Raw genomic sequence first — 25089 nt, 5'->3', positions numbered from 1 at the left:
CACCTATCTCCTCCTCCCTGTCTCTCTCTCTTTCCACCATGCATCACTCCCTCCCCTTCGGCTCTCTCTCTCTATCCTCCCTCTCCCTCTCTATCCATCCACCCTCCTCCCCTTCATCTGTCCCCCTAGTCCCTCTCTCTCTCTCTCTCTTCCCTTCTCACCCCCCTCTCTACTGTAGTATCCGGCTGGATACAGTCTAGTGTTCCATTGTGCCTGTAACCCACACTGAACACCCACCCACCACAGGCGTCACCAGTCAGGTGACCCTGACAATAAAAGGGGCCGAGCGCACGTGCTCGTGGCCAGTTCTCCGTACCAGTCATCCTGTGTCCGTGTCAGTCCTTTATCCACATGAGGGCCTGAGGGCCCCGATCATCACATTGGCGACGAGGGGGCTGTGCCCTGGCGTGCAGCAGCCCAGCACAATGAAAGGAGGGGTGAGAGCTGCCTGCGTATAAACCCCAGCAGGCACGGACAGCGCCTGATCGCCGCCGGGCGTGTGAAGAGCCCCGGGCGTGAGCAGCGACCGGGTACCCACCCCGCACCGAAGACCAGCGGGCGTGCATGCCGCCCCAGAGAGACGGCGAGGAAGTCGGGTGCCGACCCCGTCGCGCCTGCCGCTGTGCCCGGTGGAGAGTGCGAGCCGTGCGGAGCCCACCCGCATCGGCCGCGTCGCAGTGACCCCCAATCCACGAGGTGACCGGGAGCCCACCCCGCACCTCAGGCGCCTGCCGGGACGAGTCCCGGTGAGGGGGGAAGTGCCCGGAACAGCGCACACCGATCGGAGCCCACCCGCATTGGCTGCGATCTGCCTGGTGTAGGCGAAAGAAAGCACGCCTAGCGGAGCCCACCCGCAAGAGGCGGGTGCCACGCGGTGCCCACCCGCGGAAAGAGAAGAGGCCCGCCGGCCGAAGGTGAGGAGCCGCGCGAAAAGAAGGCCAGCGGGAGCCCACCCCGCGCCTTTCACCCCCGAGACCAAGCGTAGACTGCCCGGAGCGCGCCAAGGCCGAGCGGGAGCCCACCCCGCAAGTGAGGAAGAGAAGCGGATGGGAGCCCACCCCGCCGCGATGTGGAAGTGGGCAGGAGCAACACAAAGGCAAGTGCGGAGCCCACCCGCAGCTTGAGAGAACCTAGCAGTAGCCCACGTCTCCTCCGCTCACCGCCCGCGCAGCATGTGAGCCCAGGGAGGCTGCCGCTGGCGGGAGGAGCTTCGGGAGAACAGCGCCGGCACCCAGGGAACACTTGTACATGAAGTGAGCAGCGAGGCACTCCGCCTCATGAGACACTGCCTGACAAAAAGCCCGTAAAAGCGGCGAAGGGCGCTGCGATTGCCCCCCACCCCCCTCCCTGCCGCGCGAGGACTGTAGGAAGCTGCCGCGGGCAGGGAGGGCGATCGTAAGTGTAAAACAATAAAAAAAATGTCCGCCGCCGGCCATAGGAGCATGCCCCCACCTCGTAGGACCCCCAGCAGCGCCTACACGGGAGGCAAGCGGCCAGTGCCGCCAAAAGTGAACTGCAAATGAGTGCACAATGGCACTGACTGCCACCATGCCCCAAATGTGCTGACACACATACACAAAGTAATGCTTTGCATCTGCAGCGACTGCAATGCCTGTGGCCCCTCTGCCTCAATAAATAAATAAAAAGCAGTCTTACCTGCTGTCCAGCCACGTGTCCTGCCCTCCGCTGCTCTGCCATGGCTCCGGCCCGTCTCCACAGCCTGCCAAAGCCTGGAAGAGAACAAGGAAGAACAGGTTTGCAGCAGAGAAGGTTGCTGCTGAAGGAAGTAAAGAGCAAACCCTGCACTGCCATCTAGTGGCCGGAGAGCAGCATTGCACCAGCTGCAGGAAAGGAGTAAAGAGGCATGGAGAAGAGGCATGGAGGAGAGGCAGCAAGGCATGTACCGCAAGGGCCGACTGATGCACAATGGTGAGTGCACGGGAACGCGACGGAGGCGCACAGGAATGCGCCAGAAGCGCAGGAACGCGACAGAAGCGCAAGGAAGAAGAGACAGTGTGTCACCGGGATGCCGTGCCATCCCACAGCAAGACAAGGAGAAAGAAGAATGGTGTCAAGCCACATCCACCCCAGCAAGGACTGTGCTATCGCCGCATCAAGTGGAGCGAACCCTCGAGTGAACTAAAGGACTCAGCGCAGATGTACCCCGGACGCGGAAGGTACACAGCAGCGCCTAGGAAGAGGAACTCACTGACGAAGATGCGCGCAGCAAGTATCCGACACTGGCGGGCTAAGGATGAAGAAGCACACCTAGTGGCGCCAAGAAGCCACCACATCAAGAAATCACACAGCGCAAGGAGCATCGCGACTCTGAAGATGTACCGCGACGGTACGAAGAGAAGCATGCACCAGCACTCGACAATTCAGCAAACACAGGTAGTCACACGACGTGACGCACCTCGTGAAGCCGGCCACCCAGATGGTCGCGCGAAGGTTGCCGGCCACCCAGATGGTCGCGCGAAGGAGGACGACGCCGACCGCGAGATGGTCGCAAGGAGGATGGAGACCTACAAGAGGTCGGAGAGCGCACTGACCTGCCAAGAGGTCAGAGCCGGAGAGAAGAGGAAGGTCAGAGCTGGAGAGAAGAGGAAGTCCGAAGGGACGTCAATGAAGAGGATCCCATGAGAGGTTCGCAAAGAGGACCAGGAGGAGTAGGTAAAGAGGTCCAGTAACATCACTCGACATCAGAAGCAACTACGAGACAGAAGGTCGCGACGATCGGTCCAGTCACAGAGTGAAAGGAAGACAGTGTCCTAGTGGCGGGACAAGACCAGAGGGGAACGCGTAGAGTGCACGCTACACGAAGAAGCCTGGTAAGGACGAGCAAGAAGGCAGGAAGACTGGATCACGTCGCAATGGAAGGAGGAGAACACCCGAAGAGGAAAGGAGAAGAGCACAGAGGTGTGCGTGACAGATCAACACACACACCAGAAGGAGAACACCCGAAGAGGAAAGGAGAAGAGCACAGAGGTGTGCGTGACAGATCAAGAGCACAGAGGTGTGCGTGACAGATCAACACACACACCAGAAGGAGAACACCCGAAGAGGAAAGGAGAAGAGCACAGAGGTGTGCGTAACAGGTCAACACACACACCAGAAGGAGTACCCGAAGAGGGGAGTGAGAAGGTGCATGGACAGCCGGACTCAGTACCTGGGAAAACTATCAGCACCACTGGGAGTATGCGTCGATGCGCAAACCCGCAGGTCACCCGGGGACGACAGAAGCGAGCAGGCCGGTCCGTTGGTAACAACCACCTCTGGGAAGTCACGGAAACAGGACCGTGGACATCCAAGGGGCAGAGGCCTCAGGGACACCGGTGGCAGCGGATCCCCAAGACGAGAGATGGACTGTTGAAGCTGGCTCTGGAGCTCCTGGGAGAACAGAGGCAGAGCGCGAAGGACCAAGTGCCAACAGCACCCTTTCCAGGCGGAACTTCGGACACGGAAAGAGGACCCGTAGCGACTCCCCCAACGCGAGTGGAGCCACAAGGCGGCGGTCCACCGGTCCAGTGGAAACCTGGCAACAAAGGACCTCCGGGTCGTCCAGTGAGAGGGGACACTCACGAGAGAGGGGTATCCGTGAGAGGGATATCCTGCAACGGTGAGTCCTGGAAGAAGACAACTACTCAACTACTAGTCGGAGGAAACACCTCTACCAGGCCGCCCAGCTGAAAATAGAACAGACAGTGGTCCACCACCATTCCACCCACACTTCCACCGATGGCGGTACTAGAGAGAGATTGTGAGGCGCACTTCCACGATGTAAGTCCAAAAGAACACATCCGTAGTGCACTCAGACATCGTGCTAAGGAGACAGAGTGGTCCCGGCTGTCAGAACACCCTCGCCGGCAGTTGACCATCAGCCAAGAGACTACGTGGAAGTCATGATCGCCAATTTATGTTTCGTTTGGAACTTGTGTTTTCTCCCACAGGTTCGGACTTCATTTTGGTTTAACTTTCATTAAAGTTTGGGAGGGATGTAGTATCCGGCTGGATACAGTCTAGTGTTCCATTGTGCCTGTAACCCACACTGAACACGCACCCACCACAGGCGTCACCAGTCATGTGACCCTGACAATAAAAGGGGCCGAGCGCACGTGCTCGTGGCCAGTTCTCCGTACCAGTCATCCTGTGTCCGTGTCAGTCCTTTATCCACATGAGGGCCTGAGGGCCCCGATCATCGCATCTACCTCCCCCCTCTCTCTGCTTCTATCATCTCTCTCCCTTGCTCTTCCTCTCCCCTCCTCCCTCCTTCTCTTAAAGCCCGCTCCACCCCTGCCTGCTGCAGTTACCCTCCAGAGCTGGGGGGAGGTGGGGGAGGCAGAGGCACCAGGGGTAGCTACCTAGGGCTCCGACCCACTGGGGAAATGCCCGGTGGAATAAAAGGCCAGACCGGCCCTGCTTGCTACACCCCCACTACCATCCACCATCCTCCCACAAGGAGAAGCAGAGTAGCCCCTCCTGACGTACTACAACGGTTCACCAGGGAAGGATTTTAATTTGTATTTATTTCAGGAGGTTTATGTAGCGTGAACGAGGCTCGAGGGAGTCAGGGGCCTCATATTAAAACATTCAGTAATGTGCAAGAAGAGATATACATAGTGTAACACCCCCTAGAGGTACAGCGTTTGTAATGGGGCACAGTGTCCGCTGCACAAGACACGATCATCACCTGAAGTCAGAAATACTCCAGGGGTCCAGGGGGTCTGCCTCCACCAAGAGAGGACTCTGTCTGGGTTAAAGGGCACTCTTTTGGAGACTGATAGGCGGCGGCAGCAGCAGCATCGACGGAACCAGGTACCGGGGCTGAAAGATGCAAAATAGATCAGGACATTTCTGACATTTCACTTATTCTCAGGGATTAATACGTTCACTTGTGCAGCGCCTAGTATCTGGAGTGAGGTATAAAAGCGCCCTCCGTCCGAGCCACGGTCCTGCACCCCGCGCCTCTAGGCAGTGACGGGGGAGCAGTGTCTCTCTTCGGGGCCTGTGCATAGCGCAGCGAGGCTCAGGGCGGAGTCAGAGGCGCTGTATGGGGTGAAATAAACTCTCGACTCCACTGTCCGTAATGAAAATAAATCCTTCACCGTGAGCTCCTGTGAGAAGCCGAACCACCTGAGAGGCCTGTTCGGGGGTGCAGAGGAGGTGGGCCTGTCCGGGGGTGCGTCCTGCCCTGTGGAAAAGGGGTAAAAAGAAGGTGAGCCCTGTCCTTAGGTATGCAGAGGAAGTGAGACCTGTATTGTGCTTGGGGAGGGGGGTTAAGAGGAAGAGAGGCTTGTGTGTGTGTGCGTGTTGGGGGGGGGGGGTGCAGTGGCGGCTGGTGACTTTTGAAAGTGGTGACCGGAAAATGTGTGGTGGCGTGCACTGTGACGAGCAAGCTAAGGTGGGGGGTGGGAGGTTGGGGGGTTCTCCCTCCACGAACATTTTGAAAAAAGAGTGGGCAAATGAAGCTATTTCAAGCAATTTGAGAAAGCAAGAAGGTTGATAAAGCAATTGTGAAAGTGCAGTTATTACATTGAAAAAGAGATCTCATGTAATAACATAGGTAGCTGGCTGCTTACTCTGTAGAGCCTTCATTCAAGAAATTCTTTGAAGCCAGCAGAGGAACCACATTTCAACTAGGCGAGAGACCCTATCCCTAAGTCTTTTCTGACTGCACTACATTACACCCACATTATAGACAGGCTGCACCACCAACAATACCTCAGAAGGCATATTCGTATCACATGTGTGAGGGGCAGGAAAAAGGCTAGGTGGTTCTAACGCTGTAAAGATCACGTATGTTTGTGTGTTCGCATGCATTAGTGGTTCATGTTGAGCTCTGCTAGAATGCAGAAAACATGGTAATAGGGTTTTTTATTTTAAAAGGAGGGGCATGGCGATAGCGTCATTGTGTGATCCACAAGCTCATATCCACCAGAACAATTATGACCTATTTAACTTCTGTGAAGCACACAGTAACAAATTACTGGAAAACGAGATCAAAGATGAGGCATGAAATTTATATTATCATGCTGCCTTGCTTCACTGTGTTCCAATTTAGGGGAGGGATGGAGTAATATGGGGCTGCTGTAGGTGTTCTCGTCGTTTAAATACGTGCAATGATAACAGTAAAAAATGCAATTATTAATGGCAGCATTGTGTTCTGTGTAATCGAGTTAAAAGGAGGAATGTAATATATATTTTTTGCAGCACTCTATGTAGACCAGTGGCCTTCAGTTATCGTGACATCATGGCGTGGACCTCTGAGAAGCATACACGCTGCTGCTGCCAACGCTTTTCGGAGGCACGTGCCAGCAGGGCCTAGCTTCACAAACATTTATGTCTGCACTCTGCGTTCCCGCTATATAAACACTCACACTCTTTTAAGTGCCGTAACGCTGCACTTCAAAGTGCGTGAGTGTTTATATGGCGGGAACGCGATCCGAAGGTATTAGAGTGCAGCTTTACATCAGCACGCGCGGCGCCAGTTAGTTACAAGGAGGAAATGCATCCCGCAAGCTTTTTTGTTAAGCACCACGGGGACATGATCTGGTTTGCCCAGAATCACAGGCTGCTGAGTCGACGCCGCCAATACTCAAACCTGGTTCCCCCAGGTGATCCAGGTTCCAGTATCGGTGTCGATGACTCAACACCCCTTCGAAATTCACCAGCTCTGCTCTGCCTATTACGGCCATTACTGCACACGTCGCACGACACAACTAGGCGGCCTAGAAGGCCAATATAAGCAACACCAGTGCTCAGGCATAGAATCATCCAGGAGGCTCCTTGAGAGAGGTCATGTGAATGGCTGACGGAGTTGTAATAATCCTCTACCCCTCCATGCACGTATGATCACATGAGGGGCCCAGAGGTGCTACAGTTTCAGTTTCTGATTTTCTTCTGCTGTGACATAAGTTTTATTATTGCAGACGCCCGCGATAATCCCATGTGTGTTCTATAAACATCCTGAATACGAATGTGAGTAACACTTCTGTGCGTGCAGTATTAAATCACCATTTCCTCAGTTTACCTGCAAACCACACTCCCGCCTTTGTTAAGGTATCTTTTCCCTGATTCAAGGCAAGGACACTTTGGTGGGGGCTCAAATGACTTTTAAGAAACTCTTGCTTTTGGCCTTAATACCTGCACAGAAATATTCAAAACAACATAATTCAATGACAAAGCAACATTGAGCAGAATGATGTCGCTAAGTACAGAAAACGCTCAGTGCCGTGCGGCAATTACAGACACGTTTTGCCCAGTGTGGGTTCCTCGGTGTGATGTCGCACATGTGATTTTAGGAAATCTGTAGAAGTGGCTGGTTATAACAGCGGCGGCCGGCATGCTCGAGGGAGGGGGGTGTCGCGGCCCGCAGGTGGGGAATAAAAATATTACAATTAAAATAAAAGTAAACGTACCTGAGTGCCGGGATACCGCACCGCCTCCGCTCGGCCTGCTCTGGTGGGTCCGCGTGTTCCTGCTGCAGGAAGCAGCCAGCAGGCAGCTTCCCTCCCCTCCGCAACGCAACGGAAGCCAATCACAATGCTGGTAGGCGCAGCAGGCTAGGGCCCCAGCCAGGATATTTTCTCTGCATAGAGAAAGACAGAGAGTGGGCGGTCCTGCTCGAGGGCAGGGGGGAGTGGCTTACCTACTGTTGTGGGTACTGACTGTTTGGTCGGCCCTGAGTCGAGCAAACAGTCAGTACCCACAACAGTGGGTAAGCCACTCCCCCTGCCATCGAGCAGGACCGCCCACCCACCACCCCCAACCAGGCACAGAGGCACTTCTGCTTTCTCGCAATGCGAGAAGGCAGAAACATAAATGGTAGTTTTTACCGTTTATGTTTCTGCCTTCTCGCACCGCGAGAAAGCAGTGGGGCAACGCCCCCACGCCCTTAATGGGGAGCCGCCACTGGGGTGCGTAGGGGAGAGTTGCAGAGGAGGTGAGGCCTGTCTAGGGCGGTGCAGGTGAGGTGAGGTTCTCTTGTGCTCGAGGGGAGGGGCAAAGGCCTGTAGCTTGAGACCACTTATGAAGCTGCTGGATACACAGCCTACAGCCTGAGTTTATGTAAAGGAGCACTACTCGGACGCCATTCAGATCACATGGGGCACTGGGCTGGGACGCCCCCTGTCGCCCATTATTTATACTAGCAATGGACCCTTAGGCAGGGCAACTCCAGGAGAGGCATACCGTACGGGGCTGACACCTTTTAAACACTAAAAGCAAGAAGAAAACTCATCTTTATAAATTAATGGATTTACAGTTTATAGTCACTGTGGCCAGGCCTGGAGGTGGCTAGAGAGTTGAGATGGTCAGTCCTCAGAACTTCAGAGTTCAGTCAAGAGATCTTTCAGTGCTAATTTAAATGCTGTAAATCACTAGGAAGCTCTTATCTGGGCATGGACACTTTTCCAAACCAGAGGACTAAGTCTGAAAAAAACACAATGCAACTCCTACGTGGAAATTATCTTTTAGAAGTTAGTAGGGCAAGTGGAGCTCGCATTCTGCCATTTATATGGACATGTAGTGGTACTTGAGTTTTGCTGTTCAGGAGGCGAGGGTCCTATGTGCCCAGCTACAAGCTGGAGTGCTTGAGCTCACTAGATGGAGCTGGGCACAAAGCTGGGCTACACATACGTGTTTGGCTGTCAAGAGACAGCATCCTGTCTAGATAATCAGACTGCTCCATCCATGCCTGGCTTTCTGTCCAACAGCAGTTGGCATTCTGGGATTTGTAGTCCCTTACTTATAATATGAACAGTAAACCTCTAAGTCCTAGAGTACAAAGTAAGGAAAAAGAGAAATACTAGAATCAAAATTAAACATCCTATTACACAAAATAAGAACAACTATACATAACATTTGTATAGTGCTTCAGCTGTCTTTGAAGAAGTGTCCTGGCGCTTTAGTGGCATACAAATTTACCTTGACAAAATAAAAGTCGAGAGGCGTTTGGCAAAACAGGAACAGTTGGTTTAATTAAACGCTTCGGACGTGAAACATCCCCAGAAACTGGTCTGAGGACTGTTTCAACAGACGTTCTGAGTGCCTTTTATATACAGTCTTTGGAGCAACATAAAGTAATTTAGATCTTATTTTATAGAAGGGAATGCAGGCCTAGTCATGCAGTGCAAAGCATGTCACCTGATAGTGAATACAGGTGGGTCTTGACCTTGTATGAATTCCATGAGGGCCAGCCAGGTCTTGAGTAGTCTCCTGAAGATTAGTAGGTCTTGGGTCTGCCATAGGAGGATGGGGAGGGTGTTCCAGGTCTTGGCGGCGAGGTAGGAAAACGATCTGCCGCCGGAGGTCGCTCTTCGGATGCGAGGGACGGTAGCTAGGGAGCAGTCTGCGGAGCGGAGCTGGCGGTTCGGGGTGTATAAGGTGAGTCGTCTGTTGAGGTATGCTGGTCCGGTGTCGTGGAATGCTTTGTGTGTGTGGGTGAGGAGCTTGAAAGTGATCCTCTTGTTGATGGGCAGCCAGGGCAGGTCTTTCAGGTGGGGTGTGATGTGGCTGTGTCGAGGGATGTCGAGGATCATGCGGGCAGAGGCGTTCTGTATGAGTTGCAGTCGTTTCAGCAGTTTGGCCGGGGCTCCCGCGTAGAGTGCGTTTCCGTAGTCCAGCCTGCTGCTGACGAGGGCCTGGGTGGTCGTTCTTCTTGTGTCGGTGGGGATCCACCCGTAGATCTTGCGGAGCATGCGAACGGTGTTGAGCAGGAGGTTGAGATGGCGTTGACTTGCTTGGTCATGGAGAGTGAGTCGAGGATAAACCCTAGGTTGCGTGCGTGGTCGGTGGGTGTTGGCGCTGCTCCCAGGGCGGTCGACCACCAGGAGTCGTCCCAGGCTGAGGGGGTGGGCTGAGGACCTCCGTCTTGTCCGAGTTCAGCTTCAGACGGCTGTTCTTCATCCATTCGGCTGAGGAAATATGAATTTTTATGGTCAATTGTGTCCCCTATCTTAGACCCCAACGGCTCCATGTACATGCTACAAGTACATGTATGTTCCCTCCAGTTCCAGCTATGAAGACGCAAATACATGTGCGTCCAACGTCAACATGTCCTCTTTCAGATCCGCCATGAATGGGTCGAATATTCCATTCCTAAGTATGATTGGCCACCGACTTTATATGGTTCACTTTTCACATTTTACAGTTCAGGCGAGTAGGCCCTGAATTCTGCCATCAAGCCTTTTTCTGCTTCTGCCTCTGAAATGCTCCAGCTTGGACCTGCATCCGTATCCATGAACTTTGTCCTACTCCCTGCGCGGCCAACGGTGCCTGACGCGGCCTGTTGCCTGCCAAAAACTGTATTCAGCCTTCAAGTTATCTGCTCCGCTCCTCATCCAATGCATTCCTGTCTAGTAGTTTTAGGTAAACATCCTTCCAGCTACCGAGCAAAGAGCCCGGCCTCGCTGTCTTTATGCAAGTAATTCATAGCCCCTGTTACCATGGAAGATTCCTGCCCCCTCGCATCTCATGTAGACACATAGACGCTTGTACATGCACTAACAGTCAGTATAGAATAGATTCCGTCCGAGAGACCTTTCCTTTTGGATAAAACAGTTCCTTAAACAAAGATATTAGATACGATTTGGGATTAGGTTGACCTGACCCCCAGACTTCTGTCTCCACATGTAGAGCTAAATGTCAATTCCCCTTCACCCTTTAGTTGCACGTCAATCACACGTCATGCGGCTGCGCGCGCATCTCTGCCAAATATTTCTGCTGACACTGCAGGATTCTCTCATGGATCCACCCACTTGTGACATCATTTTAAATGACGTTTCTAGTATACGCCCGTTATTACGCCTATTTTCATTACGTATGTGTATTCTTATCTGTATTATCAGCTGTTACGCCTCCTGCATCTGTCTTAATGCAATGCTTTTCATATATATATTGTTACTTGTCAATAATGTATTGCCTATCCCTTCCTGAACCTTCGTGGTGATGGAATAAGATTGCCTGGTTCGAACCATGATTCCTTTGTAAGGAATAAAGCCCTTTTCAGAACCTCTAATACCACGGATTCTGCCTCTTATTTTGACTGAGTTATTCTTACTAGACTTTACCGCATAAAAAATAGTACAGGTAATTTAAATATTTACCACATAAATTGGCGCCCGAACAGGGACACTTTCTCATCTCACGCGCCGGAGGTGCGTTGCAGGCCCGGTCCCCTGCCACAGCTGAACGGACAAAAACGCGTACCCGCAGGATTTCCTGTATCTCCCTCCGGCCGAGCGGGGGTGACTGAGGCTGCGATCAACACCCAGACGAGGCGGTGAGAAGTGCGAAGTATCCCGACCAGAGCCTAGCTGAGAGAGCAAGATCCGAGGTATACAGAGGCCCACCAGGTTCCGAAGTTTCCGAGTCGAGTCGAGTCCAGTCCGGTCCAGTTCAGTTCAGTTCCGAGGCCTTCCGTTCCGTGCTACCCGGTGAGTACCATTGCTGGGGAGGCATTTAGACGTGCACATTAATTTGTGCCGGTCCTGACGGGTTTGGGTACACAAATCCGGTCTGCACTGTTTTAGCAGTGTATCTGTACTGTTTAGCAGTATATCCAGTATGTTCATATGTATATAATTCAGTATTATCTAGTATTAGTATTATGTCCGTAGATAGTTTTCTCTTAATTATCATTGTTCGTTAAATGTTAAATGTTAAAATGTTTTACTGTGTTCAAAAAATTGTGGTATGAATGAGTGTTCATTATTGTGTTTATCGTATTAATTGTGTCCAAGTCCAGTTTGAGTAAGAATCAAGTAGCAAGGTTTAAAGATGCCGTTCTTTTCAAAATTAAGACAGATCAAAACTAGAAAAGGAGTACTCGAAGAAGCTGTTCCCATTCCACCTAGGGACACTCCAGGGTATTTTATGTATCATAAACATGGCCTAGATGCCGTATTATATCTTGATTTATGGGTGGACTACACCAAGGATCTAGCAGAAAGTCAGAGATGGCCCGCAGCTGGGACATGGGATGCAGATTGCATCATGAGAGTAGAAGAAGAATTATGGAAAAAGAAAGCCAGACAGTCACAGAAAGATGCCATTGAGTTATGGCGTAAAGAATCGCATAGGCGCACAGAGAAAGCGCTCAGACTGGAAGAGAAAAGTAGGGAGAACTCAAATAAAGCCCGAGAAAATATATTAATTGAGGAAGGTACCCGAGTAAAAACAGAACAAGTAGACAGGCAACGAAACACTCTTATGAATGGTATGTATCCTCTTTTGGCCGAAGGTTTACCTAAGGCCACCCCGGAAATACCGAAAGATTTGCCACCCCCATTACTCCCGATTAAAGCACATCCCAAGACCGCAAAAGATATTTTCCTTTCCTCCTATTTAGACGATGTAGCTCCAGAATATGTTAATGTTCCACCACACACGCCACCTGTCGATGGTGCTCAACGCCGAGATCATCCGCCCCCAACTCCGCAACCACAAACTCCTCCGCACATTCCAATAGGTCCATCTGTTTCCACCGCTTTTCCCGCATCCACAGTTTCTACCTTACATCCCACAAATCCTTTTGTGCCTAGCACCTCAGAAGGTGCGACAGGAGGTGCGGCAGCAATTTTCGCCACGCCACCATTACGAAGCAAATCGTCTCTTAGAGATTTAGCAAACCAACGTACACCACAAATAGCAACGTCCGACATGTTTAAGGAACAGCTTGTAGATTGTAGATATGATCCAGTGCCCGGTAAAAATGACAGAATGCTGCTATCATCACTACGTATACGACGAGCTTCAACGTATTTAACGACACTACCAGGAATGATTAAACATTTAGACAATATATATCGCTTTGTCCAAACAGGGCAAGGCCCTGAAAGTATTGACGAAGCCATGGAATACCAGAAAGTGGATGTACAGAGACTACTGTTACGCTTCTTCATAAACTGCTTGATCAGAGACAGAGATAGGTCCGAGGTAGATCAGGATGAAATGCAAGTACTTACCAGATGGGGTCAGAATATATCTGAGGGAAAACATGATAAACAGACATGTATAGTAGCTATGTGCCGAAAGATCCGCAAGGAAGTAGAACGAACACATAAAGCCAGATCGGAGGCAGACAAAACTGAATCAGAGGGAGAGGAGGAGGAAGAATCAGAAATGCCCACAGGACAATTAGAAACGATAGCTTATGTAGGTAGGGGAAGACCTTGTAACCATACCAGATACTTTAATGACCCGATACGTCCGATACGTCCAGAATGTAACAGACATTTTCAAGCCCCTATGCTAAATGCGAAGTCCCCTGAACACTTATTCCAGGCTGCTGATAAATTACTCCGAGACCGAAGGGGGTATCATATGCTCGATTCTATGGATGAACAAGAATTAGCCAGGTCAGCAGTGCAATGGGCTGACAGTTCTGAAAAATACAGTGATGATGCGTTAGCACACACGTTTTTGAATCTTACCCCAGACGAACAGCGTTTAGCTGGTATATACATGATACAACACCTCGTTATATTGAATAGGAGCCAACGTTCCGATCCTGGTCCCCTACCTGATATATTGATAGAATTACTCACGAATAAATGGAGAGGTTCAGGTACTGATTTAATTAAAGAAATTCTAGAATATCGACACCAGTACATTGTCTTCGTATGCCCAGAACATGTTTCAGTTCCTCCCAAGTTGGAAAGAAAAACGTATCACATAGACAGACAGAATCCCTTACGCGAAGTACACCCAATCAGAGGTGAAGACAATACTTTTAAACGCGTGTTTGTGTACACGCCCATAACTAAAATTGAATTACTAGAAATGAAGAAAGTAGTACCTAGCCATGACAAAGACCCAGCAGGTTTCCACCGTGAGATAAAAGACATGTTACTCATGGGAGAGTATACTTATCCTGACATTATGAAAATATTAAAAGTTTTATTGCCTGCCGGTATTTACGAGAAACTCAAAGAAAAGGAATGGGAGGTGGGAGACCAAAAGATAGAGTGGACAGCATTAGAAAACGAAGAAAAAGCCCGAGCTGCAGGTTCAGGGCTTGGGGAAAAGACTACAGCATTACCAGGATTATTAGTGCAGGTACTACCACGTCTATTGACTACGAAAAAGGAAGACTGGGGTGCAATTTCAGCCTGTAAGCAAAAACAAGATGAAGACACTAGTGATTTCTATTCCCGATTTGAAAAATGTTTTGGTATTAATAGTGGCATAAAAGCAAGTAGTGAGTCGTATCCACATCTGTTTGTGACAAAATTAGTTGAGAATTCCCTGCCCCAAGTTAAGAATAGAGTATTAAAATTCGAGAGTACCTGGCAAGGTAACACACCGTCACAGATGTTACAAATGTTACAATATCATCACAATAGAATTAGAGAAGAACAAGAACATAGACGTATGAAAGACACGAAAATGAAAATGCTTGTTGCTCAGTCAGTTCCAGCTGACGGTCATAAAAAGGGTACGACACAGTCCAATGATTCAGTAGGTCCTGTTAGAGGGACATGCAACTATTGTAAACAGCCAGGTCATTATATACACGATTGCGCAGTTCTAAAACATAATATCTCTACGGGTATAACGAAAGAGAGACCACGTCCGCCTAGACAGGATCAGATCCAACAACAAGTACGTCAGAATATACAGCCTATGCCAGTTCCACAACAGACCGCACCACAACCACAACAACAACCACAACAACAGCCACAGCCTATTGCTGCAACACAAAACACGACACAACAGATGTACCAGTATGCACAAAATGACTATCCAGAGTATCAGCGCTACACATGAAATAGCCTAGAGAGGGAAGTTGGCCTACCCCTTATTGAGGTTCCCGTAGATCAAGAAGGTCCTTACGTACAGAGTCAAGTATTAGGGAAAGACAGAAAGTTTCTACTCGATACAGGGGCAAGCAGAACCACTATCCGTCACAGCGAAGTCCCAGGGGTACCCCTCTCAGGCTCACAAAATATTTCCCTTGGTTTTTCAGGAAAACCCACTATTAATGAAGTATCGCAACCGCTTGCATTAACAGTCGGTCCATTAACACGGACTACAGATCTATTGCTCACAAAATCATGCCCAGAAAACTTGTTAGGTATAAAAACATTGAAAGCTCTAGGAGCTGTAATATGTTGTTCTCCGGAAGGAGTACGACTATTTTTGCGTGACTTTAAAGGTCACTACGTGTCTAGAGACATGGATCATCGGTTACAGAATCTACCTGCACATTTATGGGCGCAAGGCCCCACTGATGTAGGTTGTATGCACATTACACCATATCGAGTCACACTCAAAACAGGAGTAGTATTACCACGAATACGACAATACAAGTTACCACCAGATGCTGTTGTGGCTTTACTGCAAATCATTGACGAGCTCATTGCACAAGGAGTGGTTGTGGAAACTGACTCCAATGTATGTAATTCCCCGATAATTCCGATTCTTAAACGAACTGATCCAAAAGCACCACCAGTATATCGATTAGTTATTGATCTGCGAGAATTAAATAAATGCATCGTACCACAATACCCCGTGGTCCCAGATATCTCTTCATTGCTAACAGCCATAGATTCAGAAGCAACGTTCTTTACTGTAATTGATCTCAAGAACGCTTTCTTTAGCGTCCCAATCGATCCGGAAAGCCAATATTTGTTCGGATTCAGTTTAAATGGACGAAGTTTTAAATTCGCACGCGCACCTCAAGGATTCACAGAAAGCCCCAGCATCTATAGCCAAGCACTGAAAAGAGAACTTGACAGTATCCACATGCCAGCTAATACTGCCCTGCTTCAATACGTCGATGATCTGCTGATCACCGCCCGAAGCGAACCTGAATGTGAAAAAGCATCACTGACGGTTTTACATTTCCTAGCCGACAAGGGGCACAAAGTGTCCCCTTCAAAGCTGCAATTCTGTGTCCAGCAAGTTGTGTACCTTGGGCACTTGCTGTCCAAGGGGGGAAGACAGCTTACACCCGACCGTATCCAGTTAATTGTTAACATGCCGACACCCAAGACACAAAAGGAGGTACGGGCATTCATAGGCCTCACTTCGTACTGTAGGCAGTGGATCCCTCAATATGCATTTCTAGCGAAACCACTCATTCAGTTGACAACACAGGAGGCAGCGACATCGACTGTCCTCCCTTGGACTCAGGAACATACGCAAGCTTTTGAAAGCTTAAAGAAAGCTTTATGTCAAGCACCTGTTTTAGCAACACCATGTTACAGCAAACGTTTTACACTTTTTGTTACAGAACGTGAAGGTACTGCTTTGTCAGTACTCACGCAGGAACAAGCAGGATCACACAAGCCATGTGCTTATTTTTCCAGTACATTAGATCCCGTAGCTCAAGCTCTTCCTGCGTGCCTGAAATCGGTCGCAGCAACAGCTTTAGCAATCAGACAAAGCGATGCCATAGTGTTAGGACATCAATTGACAGTACAAGTACCACATGCAGTAGAGGTTCTCTTGAACCGGACCCAAACACAACACTTGACCATAGCAAGACTGACGGGTTATGAATTGACATTGTTCCAGCCACACATAGAAATCAGACGTTGTAGTACATTAAATCCTGCCACACTTTTGCCAGTAAGTGGAACAGACCCATTGGCACATGATTGTATTGAAGTCATTACTATTACGACGAAACCCAGACAAGACTTGACAGATATTCCATTATCAGATCCAGACCTGACATTGTATGTAGACGGTTCATGCATGAGAACAAGTACAGGAGAATTAGTGGCCGCTTATGCAGTCACAACAGACACTGAAATTATTGAAACGAAGTGTATCGATACCTTGTCAGCTCAAGCAGCAGAGCTCATCGCTCTGACACAAGCCTGTATTCAAGCTAAAAATAAGAAAGTCAACATATACACAGATTCACGTTATGCATTCGGAGTCGTCCATGACTTCGGCGTGCTTTGGCGAGAGAGAGGTTATTTAACTTCTCACGGTGCCCATATCCAGCACGGTCCCCTTATTCAAGCTCTGTTAGATGCAATACATCTGCCGACTGCAATATCGATTATGAAGTGTAAAGCCCATACAAAAGTGACTGACATTATTTCTCAGGGTAACGACCTAGCTGACAGAACAGCTAAACAGACTGCTCAGAATCAGACTCATACAACTGACACGACAAAGACAATAGTTCCGACACCAACACACTGCATGACAGTTAAGGATCCCGCCCTTGATGTAATTGACATACAGACACATGCTACCCCAGAAGAAATAAAGAGATGGACTGAATTAGGAGGGATCCAAACAGATCAAGGATGGATGATGAAGGGAAAGTCTATATGGTTTCTCCCCGACTCAATGGTTCAAGTCATCATTAACACAATCCATAGTCCAGCGCACCTAGGAGAGAAAGCTATGCTAGACAGTATTCAACACATTTGGTTCAATAAACACTTGCGAGCAGCAGCTAAACAGAAAGTACGTACCTGCATGATTTGTTGTCAGTTCAATCCAGGAAAAGGCGTACCTGTAGAACAAGGTGGATTTCAAACCCCCGATCACCCTTTTGAAGTCCTCCAGATGGATTATATCCAGATGGAACGATGTCGAGGATTCAAATATGTCCTCGTAGTTGTATGCGCTCTTTCCCGATGGACAGAGGCGTATCCCGTCTCAGATTACACTGCCCCGACTACTGCCAAACAGTTAGTTCGAGAATTCTTCCCACGGTATGGTTTGCCCCGTGTCGTGTACTCAGATAATGGCCAACCGTTCTCATCCGAGCTAATGAAACATGTTTCACTTTTGTTAGGCTATCAATGGAAATTCCACTGTGTCCGACATCCCGAGGCAGCAGGTCTCGTGGAGCGGCATAATCAAACTTTGAAAATTAGACTGTCCAAAGTATGTAGAGAAAAAGGTGTCGACTGGATAGTAGCTTTACCAGTTGCGCTCTTTTACATGAGAATGGTAGCACACTCTCGAACAGGGCTATCCCCGTATGAGGTGATCTTCGGTAGACCACCAAATATGTGGGGGACGCCTATACCCCGTAAAATAACTGATGTTGATTGTAATATGCTGACAGATTACCTGGCTTCCTTGATGTCTGCACTACAATCTTGTCGTTCACAGGTAGCTGCAGCTTTTCCCGATAACACTGAGGTGAAGCCCCATGACGTGGTTCCGGGAGATCTTGTGCTTATAAGGAACTTCGACAGAAGGAACCCGCTGGAGCCTCGCTGGCAGTCGCCTAAACTCGTCTTATTGACCACAAGGACAGCTGTGAAGATTGAGGGACGTAAAGGGTGGTTGCACTCGAGCCATATCAAAAAATTTCATGGACTATCATCCGACTTGAATTATCAGCCCTGCATTCCCTCACAGACTGATTCAAAACTCCCCCTGGTTGACAAGACAGAAAAAGAAGACTATAAACTGAAACTAAGGTCTAGCAAGTCAGACAATTTGATTGTTTAAGTCCTCTCCAAGGTGAATCGGTTGAATTTGTCTCTGACATGTATCCTCTAGACCGAAATAGAGAGAAAAATAGACAGAAACAGCTCAAGAAACATGCGTACTGTAAATCACTTCGTAGTCACTGCATAGTGACATTGTTAATTATGTTTTTTCTAAGTCTTCTGATTATCATTGCCAGTATATTATTACACATGTATTACCCTATTTCCAAGCGTACTTACAATGCTACTGCCGAACATTCTTTTAGCGAATTACCCCCGCATGAGTTGTCTTATAGATTTGCGCTGCGCAACAACACATTCATTAGTATGCTACATCATTCTCATCAGACCAGCAATGCTACAAATTGTTGGATATGTGGCCGACTCCCTCCCTATCAGAAATACAAGGGAGTTCTACCCCTCTTTCCGTATCCATTCACACACAATGGCTCCTGTGGAGCATGGTTTAGTTTGATTAATTCCCTAGATTCAAATTCAGTAGTTTATCAAGACAACTGGGTTTGGGGAAACCTGAACCTAGTTTTACTTAAAGTCTGCTACCCTAACAAGGAGGGACTTCCCAAAAGAACAGGAACTGATCTAGAAAATGAAGTATATGGATTAGGTAACTGTACACTTAATCTCATGATCCTGAATGTTGAATCCGAAGATACACCAATATTGCCCGCTATGTCAGTATTTCCAGTTAAAGGCGAATTATGTGTAAGAAAGAATGGTTCAATACACATGGGTCATAGTAAATGTACCACTGTAATAGAATTCAGTGATAAAGGCAAATCTACGTTTAGAGCTTCTCGTCACTCCTACTTCATCTGTGGTCACACCGCATATATACGCCTACCCCTAGATTAGGATGGTACCTGTTACATTGCATTCCTTCTGCCACCTGTTTTCTTAGCCCCGCCTGATTACCATAGGAATACCCATTTAGTACACAATAGACAGCAGAGAGATCTCCCGATTGTGGACTACACCGAAACAGCGTGGGAGCAATACACAGATTTCAATAAAGGTTTCTTTCCCTACATAGGTACAGTCACTAATAGTAAGCTGATACGTAGATTAACTAGAACCCTTGAAGCAGTAGTGAATGAAACTACTTCCGCTTTAGGCAACTTAACAGAGGAGCAGTCTGCGATGCGGATTGTTGTTCTTCAAAATCGTCTTGTCCTTGACGTCATCCTGGCCGATAGGGGCGGAGCTTGTAGGGTCATCGGATCAAGTTGCTGTGTTTTCATACCAGAAAACGCGCCGTCAGTATATAAAGCCATAACTCGACTTCATAAGATCGTAAGTCAGATACATCAGAATCCAGGCACCTGGACTTGGTCCGGTTGGTTCTGGAGCGTGTTGTCAGCCTGGGGATGGAGGATCCTATCCTTCCTAGGTATTGGCTTTCTCATTCTATTCAGTTGCTGCTTGTGTCTACAATGTGGGCCAGCGATCTGTGGTCTGTGTGCCACATCGTGTATCCCGCCTTCGAATTTTCATTCAAGATCCCGGAAGAAGAAAGAAGAACAAATGATGCTATATGAACAGATTGATGGATTGATGAAGATGGATATTTCATAAGGGTCCGTAGGGGACAAGGAGGGAATGAGGAAATATGAATTTTTATGGTCAATTGTGTCCCCTATCTTAGACCCCAACGGCTCCATGTACATGCTACAAGTACATGTATGTTCCCTCCAGTTCCAGCTATGAAGACGCAAATACATGTGCGTCCAACGTCAACATGTCCTCTTTCAGATCCGCCATGAATGGGTCGAATATTCCATTCCTAAGTATGATTGGCCACCGACTTTATATGGTTCACTTTTCACATTTTACAGTTCAGGCGAGTAGGCCCTGAATTCTGCCATCAAGCCTTTTTCTGCTTCTGCCTCTGAAATGCTCCAGCTTGGACCTGCATCCGTATCCATGAACTTTGTCCTACTCCCTGCGCGGCCAACGGTGCCTGACGCGGCCTGTTGCCTGCCAAAAACTGTATTCAGCCTTCAAGTTATCTGCTCCGCTCCTCATCCAATGCATTCCTGTCTAGTAGTTTTAGGTAAACATCCTTCCAGCTACCGAGCAAAGAGCCCGGCCTCGCTGTCTTTATGCAAGTAATTCATAGCCCCTGTTACCATGGAAGATTCCTGCCCCCTCGCATCTCATGTAGACACATAGACGCTTGTACATGCACTAACAGTCAGTATAGAATAGATTCCGTCCGAGAGACCTTTCCTTTTGGATAAAACAGTTCCTTAAACAAAGATATTAGATACGATTTGGGATTAGGTTGACCTGACCCCCAGACTTCTGTCTCCACATGTAGAGCTAAATGTCAATTCCCCTTCACCCTTTAGTTGCACGTCAATCACACGTCATGCGGCTGCGCGCGCATCTCTGCCAAATATTTCTGCTGACACTGCAGGATTCTCTCATGGATCCACCCACTTGTGACATCATTTTAAATGACGTTTCTAGTATACGCCCGTTATTACGCCTATTTTCATTACGTATGTGTATTCTTATCTGTATTATCAGCTGTTACGCCTTCTGCATCTGTCTTAATGCAATGCTTTTCATATATATATTGTTACTTGTCAATAATGTATTGCCTATCCCTTCCTGAACCTTCGTGGTGATGGAATAAGATTGCCTGGTTCGAACCATGATTCCTTTGTAAGGAATAAAGCCCTTTTCAGAACCTCTAATACCACGGATTCTGCCTCTTATTTTGACTGAGTTATTCTTACTAGACTTTACCGCATAAAAAATAGTACAGGTAATTTAAATATTTACCACACGGCGACGGCTTTCATTCCTTCGTGGAGGTTGGTTTTGGCGGTGAGTGGGTCCTTGGTGAGGGAGAGGATCAGCTGTGTGTCGTCGGCGTAGGAGATGATGTTGAGGTCGTGTAGGGCCTGAGACGTCCTTTCCTCAGGGGCAACCTGTGAACATAAAAGATGGTATTACAATATGCTTATGATACTCTATATTCAAATAGACAGCTAAGCAGGAAGGTGACATTAACTAGAGTGTATTCCAAAGCACAAATACCATGTTGATTCTGCTTGTTATTAAATGTAGGTGCACAAAATATGTGTAGTTGAAAAAATAACAATTGTGGTGGCTAAGGCTAGAGGTATTGACTTTCGAGTTGTGAAAGCAGGCTCGAACCTCATGCCGGCTCAACATCCTGTGAGTCAAAAACATAAATGAGTGCTTGTGTGAAGGTTTGACTCATTCTGGCATTAATCCACCATGGAAAGAGGGGTTCGCATAAGGCAGGAAATGGGCATGACCGTAGAACGGGCGTATGTGCAGCTGTGGGGGGCATTGTGTTTACACAGACATGGGTCCATGGCCAGCCCTTCACCCTCCAGTCTGGCGGGTCATTAGTGTGATCCAGAACGCGGGGTCAATAGAGCAGCATGGTGGGTGCACGTTCCCCCTCCCAGTGTTTTTTAATGAGAGGACGTGGGCCTGGCAGTTGAGTTTCAGGCCGATTGTCTCATTTAGGGTACGTTGTCTACATTTCATTGCGTTCAACAGTGTCGCGGGTTTGACCGTGCAGGCCTGGAAGTGCCTCAAAAGCAGGGTCTGCAGAGAGCAGAAGACGGGCATGGCAACGGAGTGTTTCAATGCGCGGTTGAGGGGGGGGCGCCCTAGTTCGGAGCAATAGGTATGTTGGATGTCGCCTAACGCACAGATCTGTTGAGGAACTCAGGTGGAGTTACTTTCCCCGTTACTGCGGCTTGGGTTTCGTTCCTGGCTAACACACTGTTTGGCTGCCTGCTTGCTGTATCCAAATCTAAAGTGTCAGGGATGTACATTGTCCAATTTTGTTGGTACTGCAAAGAAGTTTATAAATTCAATGGAGGGGTATCAGCGCGTGGGCGTGATAAAGCATGGGTGCGAGTGGTTGCACCGGGAGAATGGACCCGGTTTTCCGGTGACTGAGGATTTTTTGGCCAGGCACTGCATGCCCCACGATAGTTTATTGAATGTGAGGAGTGTGGGGACTGCATTGGGATAAGAGTGCAAATGGAGATTGTAGGCTCTGCCCGTACAGGATGATTGTTGCTGGGGAAGATTATTCTTTCATTTTCAGTAGGCTGCTGGGTATGTGCATGGGCCATATGTTGCATATTGCATAATGAGTTGGCTTCCGCGGGGGGGTATAACAGCCTGATTACCCCATCAGTGCATATTCATAAGTTGGTTTTAAATCACGTCGTATTGTAATTCTTAGCATGGCGGAAAGGGAAGGTTTCCGCTTGGTTTAGTATGCGTTCCATGTAAAGCACAGACCCATCGTTTCATCCTCTTGGTGCCTTAAGGTGTTTATGCCATCAGATGGCACAGCTGCACAGAGTTTCCTCCCTTCCTCCGAGTCTTCATGTTTTCCGTTCTCTAATGTGGTAGGTTCTCACTGTTGTGGGGAAAACTCTAGTTTTCGGGTAACAGTGCAGCTATTTCGAACAAACCTTTATCGGGATGTTTACACATTATTTTCACTGGGGGCCACTCAGCTTCTGTAACCCAAGTGGTACAGTACCTGGGGGAGGTAGAGTGATCCTGATATGGCATCGCCTGGATGGTGGACCCTGTTGGACAACACTAGCTAGGTGGGCGTAGAAATACGCATGTGTGTGTTAAAGCCGAAGTACATCTATTCCACAGGCAAACAGCACCTGCCTCTCTTTTACTTGAATTACAACTGGGGCAGACGAATACTCAGTCACAGACTCGTCACGCCGCATGCCACGGGGCCATACAGCTAATTTCTGAGTACCGCCAGGTTGGGGCCACCAGGTGCATTGGCCCACAGTTATTCGTGGGGCAATAGTGAATGGTGTGTTCTGGGCTGTTCTTTTTGTGGCTGCCGGAGGTCGGTCGCAGGCTTACACCAGCCTGGATGGTGTCGGGTTGGATTCTTTGGTCAATGGGGCTATGTGGACCAGCTGGCATACAGCAAGAGTTTTGTGTCAATTTCATTAACTCCCAGCAATCACAGCTCTGGAAACTACAGGTGATGTCACAAAGAGATTGGAATGGGAATCCAGTTTAGAGATTTCGCTGCATGGCCAACAAGGTTCTGTGCTCCCCCACCGGTGGTCGCACCCTGTTTTCATTCACTTGAAGGAATAAATGCAATAGTGGGATGAATGTTACTACTGCTGGCAGGGTAAGGCTTATCTGTTACAGCAAATTGGATAATCTCTTTCAATGTTGGGATTATGACACATGTCAGGAGATTTCAAATGACTGGTTTTAGACCCCTAACTTTTATTTCAAGCTAAATTTGCATTAATTGAAAAATTTCTGGTCCCGGACAGGCAAAGGACGGCAGAGCTCTTTTGAAAGTAAAGCGGATCTGATTGAGTATGGGTGCAGTTCTGTTAAAACTACAGTTATTGAAGAAACGGCAGGGTAAAGAGGGGGAGTTCATCCTCCCATTACGTGCGATGCTCAGGTAACTTCACATTGACATTTCCTCATATGGGTCAACAAACTCACACCGCTAAGTCCTTATAGGCGTAATAGTGTGCACTGAGGAAGCACAGCAGAACATGGGCCATTATCGAGTCCAGTAAAGCATCAACGTCCAGTGGCGCATCCTTTGGAAGTGTTAGGCAGAGATCCAACACGCATTTTTGTCCGCAGAACAGGCATCGGAGGACAGGTAGAACACAGTCAATCCAGACTGGTCTAAATGACAGAAACCAAGAATCATTCTGTTCGAAGGCGAGGTGAGCCTAGATGGAGTACCATGCGATCACGATATTGGCTCGCCTAGAGCATTTTTTCCATCTCCTTGGTGACTGGGATGTTCATTGCGTAGCAGAAAAATGGCAATCAGGATACCTGCTTTTAGGAACAGGATCAGCGGAAGCCCCCCAAAAATGCTTCCAAATACGGAGTGTATGAAGTTGGGAATAATTCCGAAGACTGTCTGAAAGATGCTTAACAGTCCAGAACCTATGGTCTTAAATAGGTGTACTATACCCGTCGTATCATACATGTTAAATATACGTTGTACCATTTCTGTGAAATGGAATGGGCAGTTTGTTCGTACTATTGACTGTATCTCAGCTGAGGACCTTGCGACCTGAAGATCATACATTTCTTGGGCGGAGGTTAAGGGCACTGTTTTCTATGAAAGCAGGGCTTTCATTCGGCTCAGAGTATCAAACCGTTTAAAGGAAAAATTAAACGAAGGCCATAACGGCACCTCCCTGACTGTGTGGGTCGGCGGAAACAATACTTGCCTACAACAAGTAACCCTGGAGTCTACAGTGACAAGATAGGCGATGCCCGGAAGCATCCCACAACAACCTTGATCATTCAGCATCAAGTAATTCCCATTCGAGAACAACCCGAATGCCGTATTAATCATGTGACAGGATACTTTTGCAACTAAACCATTACAGGCCCCGTGAAGCATGATATCCTGGCAAGAGTTCTCGCAGTTTGTACCGCTTATAAACACTTCCATGTCCTCATCCCTGCATCGACATCTGTATGGCAATTCACAAGATTCCTTGATGAATTCCCTACCCATCACTTCATATCTGCCTGCCTGCTGTTGTTCTAGGCAATACTGAAACTAGAATGTGGTGACTAGTACTGTTATATGGCCATGGATTAGCCATTCTGTGGA

The 25089-nt window shown here is 48.4% G+C and overlaps 1 pseudogene across 1 annotated transcript in view; it reads left to right on the top strand.

Moving 5' to 3' along the window:
* The first annotated feature begins 5029 nt into the window (after nt 1-5029).
* Nucleotides 5030-25089, top strand: part of LOC146847650 (uncharacterized) — a 107217-nt pseudogene continuing 87157 nt past the window's right edge. The window contains exon 1 of the transcript XR_014981144.1: nt 5030-5215. The product of XR_014981144.1 is annotated as an uncharacterized LOC146847650 (transcript). The remainder of the gene's footprint in view (nt 5216-25089) is intronic.

Source organism: Triturus cristatus, chromosome 4_1 (assembly GCF_964204655.1).
Source record: "Triturus cristatus chromosome 4_1, aTriCri1.1, whole genome shotgun sequence".
Classification (NCBI taxonomy): Eukaryota; Metazoa; Chordata; class Amphibia; order Caudata; family Salamandridae; genus Triturus; species Triturus cristatus.
This window is presented reverse-complemented; position numbering and strand designations above follow the sequence as displayed.